Source organism: Nicotiana tabacum, chromosome 13, assembly GCF_000715075.1.
Source record: "Nicotiana tabacum cultivar K326 chromosome 13, ASM71507v2, whole genome shotgun sequence".
NCBI lineage: Eukaryota > Viridiplantae > Streptophyta > Magnoliopsida > Solanales > Solanaceae > Nicotiana > Nicotiana tabacum.
Window position 1 is genome coordinate 54,271,413 of NC_134092.1, and position 9,471 is coordinate 54,280,883.

Here is a 9,471-nt window from a genome sequence, read left to right on the forward strand (position 1 = left end):
CCTTCAAAATCGCACCTAGGCCGAGCTCTAATGGAGAGTTTATGAAAAATGGGTAAAATCCCGTTTTTGAAATGTTTTAAGGTCTGGGCATCAGGCCTTCTTCGCATTCGCACAGCAGCCCGAGTGGCTTTCGCGTTTGTGAAGGTTGTTCCCCCCTGGCCTTCGCGATCGCGAGCCAATACTTGCGTTCGCGTAGAAGAATAAGCGTCCCCTCCCCCAGGTCCCTCAAGCTTCGCGTTTGCGAGAAACTGACCGTATTCGTGAAGGGTAAGGCCCATATTGCTTCGCGTTCGCGACCCAGCTATGGCGTTCGCGATTAAGAAAATCACCCTGCTCCAGTTTACTCTTCGCGTTCGCGAGAGTACCTTCGCGAACGCGAAGAAGAACACACCAGATAATAGCTGAAGCCAAAAAACCTGATTTTTCTAAGTTTCAAAACACTCGTAGCCTATCCGAAACTCACCCGAGCCCTCGGGGCTCTAAACCAAACATGCACACAAGTCCAAAAACATCATACGAACTCACTTGCACAACCAAAACACCAAAACAAATGCCTAGAACTACGAATCGGACACCAAATCAAATGAAATTTTCAAGAATACTTTAAAACTTCTATTTTCACAATCGAACGTTCGAATCACGTCAAATCAACTTCGTTTCTCACCAAATTCGACAGACAAGTCATAAATAGAATAATGGACCTGTACCGTGCTCCAAAACTAAAATACGGACCCAGTATCAATAAAACCAAACATCAGTCAATTCTTAAAATCATCAAACTTTCAAACTTTTAATTTTTCATTAAAATTTTATTTCTCGAGTTAGGGACCTTGGAATTCGATTTCGGGCATACGCCCATGTCCCAAATTATGATACGGACCTACCGGGACCGTCAAAATATGGATCCGGGTCCGTTTGCTCAAAACATTGACCAAAGTCAACTTAAATGAATTTCTAAGGCAAAATTCTTATTTTTATCAGTTTTTAACATAAAAACATTCCGGGAAGACGCCCGGACTGCGCACGCAAATCGAAGATGATAAAAAAATGAGATTTTTGAGATATCGAAACACAGAATTAGGTTCTAAAATATAAGATGACCTATCGGTTCATCACAAAGCTCTGGATGCCCTATATGAGCATCTTATCTACAGTGCTCCTTTTAAATTTCTTGTTATTGGTTTTTACCCTTTATAGTTTCTACGGGGCTTAGTTATTATTTTTCAGTGGATATTACTATGTTCAAAAGTTGACTGGAAAAGGTAATAGTGTGGACGCGGACGGGGCAGAGATGGTGAAAAGATGATAGGGAAAAAACGAAGACGGAAAAAAAATATTTAATCTTATCAAAGTTGGATTACGATTTTTTCCCCGTTGTAAATTAATTTTAAGTAAAATGTAATAAAATATTAAACATTTTATATAATAAATATGAAATAGTAATATTATAATTACATGAAGGTTAATCATGTTCAGGAGCATTTAAGTTATTTACTACATTAAATGTAATCCTAATTAAAAAGGATGAGTGAATAAAAAGTTCATAAGTCCTATTCTAATGCTCCACATTCACTTCTCCCTAAACATGTGCAACTAATTCCTAATTAAATATTTAATTTAGCCCATTTCACCTCCTAGGTATAATGTAAATTGAATCTGAACACACAACAATTCCAAGTATTCAAATCCATAAAGATCAGTTATTATTTTAGTTTTCTAATCATTTAAAGAAATTAATTGATGCAATAAAACCAAAAAAAAAAAAAAAAACCTCATTGATCCCTCGTCTTTCATCTGTTACGAACTTAGACAGCTAATTCCTTTACATATATATTGTGGATTGGTAATCATTTCTTTACCTCATGCCCTTTTGTAGTTGTCTTTCTTGTATTTGGTTTGCTCTAATATATGAAATTTTCTTGAGTTTTGTTTACTAACTAATTCTTATTTCTTTCTTTTTATTTCAGATTTTACTTTGCAGTTGTACAGTTTTCACTTTTCAATCACATCATCATGTACATAATAATATGATGTTAACAGTACTCCTTTTTTAAAAAAAAAAAAAAATTCATAAAAATATATAATGAATTTGTAGGGAGACGGTGATATATATATGTATGAAACTTTAGAGAAATATAAAAGATATAGACTTAAGATGCAATACATAATTATTAGTTGTTTGAGAAATCGTTTGGATACTTTTTTAGATACATCCATTATTTTTAAACAACTTTTACATATTTCAACAGTTTATATCAAGTGATCGATTTTGTCATATTTCGTAATACAATTATATTTAAATAATTCAACTCATATTCTTCTGTCAAAATCAGACAAAAAGTATTCATAATCGAATCAAACAATGGATACTTTTGATATATTATAACTACATATATGTTATTGAAATATCAAAAAAGAAAATGTCACGCTGAATTTTTGATATATTAGAACTACATAAGAAAAAGGTTATACCAATTCAATTGATTGTGTGTAACTACATACTATTGTACTTTCTTTTAAAATTTCAGTTACTCTTTACTTACATATGTTTTGATATTATCTATATAGTTTAAAAGTGTATACTAATTCATATAGGACATACGTGCAATGCACGTGCCCAGATTATAAAAGCATGAATGTTCTACGTTAAATATTGAACAACAAAAATATTCTTAAAATATTAACCGTTTATTATGCCCTTCCATAATTATATTATATCTTAAACATTAATGCCTAAAAACAGAAAAGCAATTCAAATATTGTAGAGTCCAAGTCAAAATATCATTCTTAGAGTCCACTTCGTAAAGAAAACGTATTCGTCCATTCATTATTTTAATGGAAATCAAACTCTATATTCATTATCTATAGTTCTATATTATAAATATTAGGCAATCAAGTGTGAAAAAAATATTATCTATAGTTTGGGAAGTTAATTATGTGCTGGAACCAAAATAAGTCAAATATTAGATATATTTTAATTCTTCTCTACAGAATCAAGTATAAAATTTACCACAAATAGCAATGTTTACGCCTCAAGTTATCAAAGTTAATTTATTATGTGGCGTGATCACAAATTTTGAATATCTCTTCCCATAAGTATTTGTAGCATTCTCGAAATGATTTTAAATCTTTTAACATAATTCTCAAAATATTCAGTTTCATTTTATCTTTATATTGTGTCAAAACTTTATTAATGAGTTGGTTTTGATAACATATATTGTTCTTCTTCTTTTTAAGAATTATTGAACTTCATACATATTTAGCATCGTTTCATAAATAATAGTGAATAATATTGTATTGTATAGTGAGTTTACACTTTAATCACATAACACCGTGATTCTAAAATATTTAATTAGTTCCATTTTTTCCTCCTATATTATATCAAAAATGTTATTGATAACTTAATTTGAATTAAATATTATATTATTTTTATTTTAAAGAATTGATTATTAAACTTCCTACTTTGTGCATATTCAACAGCATAAGCGATTAGAAGTTTATTATTTTCAATAGGTGTTTCTCGTGCAACGCACTAATATAGAGACTAGTTATTGTAAAAATATTAATATTAAAACACTATATGTCAAATAACAAAAACATCCCATAGAATCTTAACCGACCTTCATGCCCTTAGAAAACTAATTATTTTTTAATGAAACAATTCAATGTTTGGATAAAATTGGTTTTACGTGTATCCAGAATGATTTTAAAGTTTGCAATTACAATTTAACTATAGGTGTTTCCCAACTACTTCAAACCATTGTAGTGGGATTGAAACTTTTCCTCACATGTTTGAATCCTTTTGGGAAGCTACCACATACGTATAATTTTAAACTTTAAAAGTTGTCGGCTACCTTAATGTGGCTCTATAAAAAGATTAATTCGGGGGTAATTGTCACGACCCGAAATTTTTCATCGACGGGACCGTGATGGCGCCTAACATTTCACTTGCTAGGCAAGCTAACGTTAGAAAATCGTTAAACCAAATCCTTATTTCCACTCAGTAAATAACAATAATTAACTAAGATGAAATATAATAAGTACGGAATATTATAAAACTGTATTAATTACTACCACCTGGATCTGGAGTCATAATTCACGAGCATTCTAGAATTTACTACAAGTATTAGTCTGAAAGAAATACAACTGTCTGAATGAAAGAAAACAGTAGGACATAAAAGATAGATGGGGACTTCAAGGTCTGTGAACGCCGACAGATCTACCTTAAGTCTCCGGATAGCGGACCAATAGCAAATCTCGATCAACCTGAGCCGGTATCAAAATCTGCACAGAAAGTACAGAGTGCAGCATCAATACAAACGACCCCATGTACTGGTAAGTGTCGAGCCTAACCTCGGCGAAATAGTGACGAGGCTAGGACAAGACATCCACATATAACCTGAAGAGTATAATCATGCTAGTGGCAACAACAGTAAATAAAGAAATAACACAGAAATAATGGAAAGGGGACATATAGTGGGGGAATACAACATAAAGAGTGAGAATAATGAAAAGACAGAATTAAACAGATAATCCTTAAACGAATTGAGCAATTTAAACAGCAAAGTAAAACTGCACGGTATCACCCTTCGTGCTTTTACTCTCAACCTCACCAAATAAATAAATAAAATGGCACGGTATTACCCTTCATGTTTTTACTCTCAATCTCACCCAAATAAATAAATAGAATGGCACGACATCACCATTCGTGCTCTCAACCTTATCAAATAAATAAGTTGAACGGCACGACATCACCCTTCGTGCATTAAACCTCTCATAATATACACGACATCACCCTTTGTGCTTTACACTCTTCCTCACAATATGGATAATGCATGCACGGCATCACCTTTCATGCTTTACACTCCTACTCACAAATTATGGGATCAATAACAACGGATAGATAGGAGTACCACAAAGAAAACCAGTATTTTACCCATAATCAATAGCACAATATAATCGCAACCTTGAATCAATATTCGAAAGTTACCAAATCTCAGTGAAACCAGATATAAGTCTAAGCATGGATAGAAAAATTGAAGGATATAAAATAGACAAGAATAGAATTTTACTCGCATGCTATGACTCGACAACGACGCATAGATGCTCGTGACCTCACCTATACATCGTATTTAACAACCAAACACGTAGCAAATGAACACATAATACCTATTCTCTCAAGCCAAAGTTAGAAACGACATTTACCTCGCTCTGAAGGCCACTTAATTCTTAATCACAACTTTTTCTTTGGAATTCACCTCCAAACCACTCATATCTATTCAAAAATAACTCAATAATATCAAATATTGCTAAATCGACCCCGGGCCCGCTTGGTCAGAACCCGAGGTTCGGACCAAAATCCTTTTACCCATTCACCTTCGAGCTCGAATATAAAATTAGTTTTGGAATCCGACCTCAAATTGGGGTCTAAATCCTCAAATTTTCGAAATTCCTAGTTTCTACCCTAACCCCTTATTTTACCATGAAAACTCTAGATTTTAGGTTGATAATTCATAAAATGTAATGGGTAATTGAAAGAAAATGGTTTAGAATCACTTACCAACACTTTGGGGAAGAAAATGACTCTTGAAAATCGCCTCTACCCATTTGGTTCTTGAAAAATGTTGAAGAAATGGCTTAAACCCGTGTTTGGAGTCTATTTTAAGTCACTGAACAGGCCTTCATCGCATTCGCGAGAGGCCTGTCGAGATAGCGATGCACATCGGCCTAAGGCCTTCACGTTCGCGAGTCTTTCTATGCATTCGCGTAAGGCAGCTCCCCCCAAGCCTTTGCGTTTGCGACCCAGTGGACGCGTTCGCGTAAAAGAACATGACCCCCCCCCCCCCCAGGTCCCTTAAACTAGCGCGTTCTTATAAGACAGATCGCGTTCGCGAAGGGTACCACCCCCAACGCTTCATGTTCGTGAAGAAGGAAATTTCCCTGCCCCCATTTTACCTTACCTACGCGAACGTGAAGAAGGGCACACCAGAACAGCTGCTGCAGCAAAAATCTCAGATTTTCTAAGTGCAAATCACCCCGTAGTCTATGCGAAACTCACCCGAGCCCTCGGGGCTCCAAACCAAACATGCACATAAGTCTAAAAATAGTATACGTACCTGCTCGCGCGATCAAATCGTCAAAATAACACTTAGAACTACAAATTTAGCACCAAATCAAATGAAATTCTCAAGAACACTTTAAAATTTCTATTTTCTCAACTGGACGTCCGAATCACGTCAAATCAACTCCGTTTCTCACAAAATTTCACCGACAAGTCTTAAATATCATAATGAACCTGTACCATGCTCCGAAACCAAAATACGGATCCGATACTAACAATGCAAAATATTAATCAATTCTTAAAAACAAATCATTTCTAAACTTTTAATTTTCATCAAAATATCATAACTCAAGCTAGGGACCTCCAAATTCGATTCCGGGCATACGCCCAGGTCCCATAATTCGATACGGACCTACCGGGACCGTCAAAGCATAGATTTAGGCCCATTTACCAAAAATATTGACCGAAGTCAACTAAAATTAACTTTTAAGGTAAATATTCTTATTTTCATTAGTTTTCAACATAAAAGCTTTTCGAAAACCTGTTCGGACTGTGCACACAAATCGAGGAGGGTAAAAATGAGATTTTTAAGGCTTAAGAGTGCAGATTCGAGTTCTAAAGCATAAGATGACCTTTTGGGTCATCACATTCTCCACCTCTAAAATAACCGTTCGTCCTCGAACGAACATAGAAAAGTACCTGGGTTGGTGAAAAGGTGGGGATATCTACTCCGCATATCGGACTCGAACTCCCAAGTAGCTGCCTCAATAGGCTGACCTCTCCACTATACTCAAACTGAAGGGTAACTCTTTGATCTCAACTGGCGAACTTGCCGGGCTAGAATTGCTACCGGCTCCTCTTCGTAAGTCAAATCCTTGTCCAACTGGACAGAGCTAAAATCTAACACATGGGACGGATCCTCATGATACTTTTGACGGATGGACACATGGAATACCGGATGAATAGCTGCTAAACTAGGTGGCAACGCAATCCTGTAAGCCACCTCTTCCACTCTCTCCAGGATCTCAAAAGGTCTGATATACCTAGGGCTCAACTTGCCCTTCTTTCCAAGCCTCATTACACCCTTCATGGGTGATACCCGAAGTAACACTCTCTCTCTGACCATGAATGCAACATCACGAACTCTACGGTCGGCATAACTCTTCTGCCTGGACTGAGCTGTGCGAAGTCTATCCTGAATAATCTTGACCTTATCCAAGGCATCCTGTACTAATTCTGTGCCTAACAACCGAGCCTCTCCCGGCTCGAACCACCCAACTTGCGACTGACACTGCCTACCATATAATGCCTCATAGGGAGCCATCTGAATGCTCGACTGGTAGCTGTTGTTGTAGGCAAACTCTGCAAGGGGCAAGAACTGATCCGAGCATATCCTCCAAGATCTGAATAGTACGCTCGGACTGCCTGTCCGTCTGAGGATGAAATATTATGCTCAACTCAACCTGCGTACCCAACTCACGCTGAACTACCCTCTAAAAATGCGAGGTAAACTGCGCACCTCGATCAAAAATGATAGACACGGGCACACCGTGAAGACGGACGATCTCACGAATGTAAATCTCTGCCGATCGCTATGAGGAATAGGTAACTGCCATAGGAATGAAATGCGCTGACTTAGTCAGCCTGTCCACAATAACCCAAACTGCATCGAACTTCCTCTGAGTCTGTGGGAGTCCAACAACAAAATCCATAGTGATACGCTCCCACTTCCACTCAGGAATATCTAACCTCTGAAGTAAACTACCAGGTCTTTGATGCTTACACTTTACCTACTAGAAATTTAGGCACCGATCTACATAGGCAACTATGTCCTTCTTTATTCGCCTCCACTAATAATGCTGCCTCAGGTCCTAATACATCTTGGCGGTGCCCGGATGAATAAAATACCGAAAACTGTGGGACTCCTCAAGGATCAACTCACGAAGTCCATTCACATTAGACACACAAATACGACCCTGTATCCTCAAAACTCCATCATCTCCAATAGTAACCTACTTGGCACCCCCGTGCTGCACTGTGTCTCTAAGGACAAGTAAATGAGGATCGTCATCTTGCCGATCTCTGATGCGCTCAAACAAAGAAGACCGAGCAACTGTACAAGCTAGAACACGGCTGCACTCAGAAACATCTAACCTCACGGACTGGTTGGCCAAGGCCTGAACATCCAATGCAAGCGGTCTCTCACCAACTGGAATATATGCAAGGCTACCCATACTGACTGACTTTCTACTCAAAGCGTCGGCTACCAAGTTGGCCTTCCCGGGATGATGCAATATGGTGATATCATAGTCTTTCAATAGCTCTAGCCACCTCCTCTGCCTCAAATTGAGTTCCTTCTGCTTGAACAAATACTGCAAGCTCCGATGATCGGTGAATACCTCACATGGCACGCCGTAAATATAGTACCTCCAAATCTTCAGCGCGTGAACAATGGCTGCCAGCTCTAGATCATGAACAGGGTAATTCTTCTCGTGAACTTTCAGCTGCCGTGAAGCATATGCACTAACCTTGCCACCCTGCATCAATACCACTCCCAGACCAATACGAGATGCTTCACAATACACTGTATAAGATCTTGAACTTATGGGTAACACCAATACCGGTGCCGTGGTCAAAGCAGTCTTGAGCTTCTGAAAGCTCGCTTCACACTCGTCTGACCACCTGAACGGGGCACCCTTTTGGGTCAATCTAGTCAACGGGGTTGCTATGGATGAAAACCCCTCCACAAATCGAAGGTAATAGCCCGCCAAAACTAGGAAGCTACGGATCTCTGTAGCTGATGTGGGTCTAGGCCAGTTCTGGACTGCCTCAATCTTCTTAGGATCCACCTGAATACCCTCTGCTGATACAACATGACCCAAGAAAGCAATCAACCAAAGCTTGCATTTTGAGAACTTAGCATATAACTGGCTGTCTTTCAGACTCTGAAGAATGGTCCGAAGGTGCTGCTCATGCTCCTCTAGACTGTGGGAGTAGATCAAGATATCATCAATAAACACAACCACAAAGGAATCCAAGTAGGGTTTGAACACCCGGTTCATCAAATCCATGAATGCTGCTGGGGCATTTGTCATCCCAAATGACATCACTAGAAACTCATAATGCCCATACCGAGTCCGAAAAGTTGTCTTAGGAACATCGGATGCCCTAATCCTCAACTTATGGTAGCCAGATCTCAAATCAATTTTTAAAAACACCTTGGCACCCTGAAGCTGATCAAATAAATCATCAATCCTCGGTAATGGATATTTGTTCTTGATGGTGACTTTGTTCAACTACCGATAATCTATACATATCCTCATCGATCCATCTTTCTTCTTCACAAACAACACAGGTGCACCCCAGGGTCAGACACTAGGTCTAATGAAGCCCTTATCAAGTAAATCTTG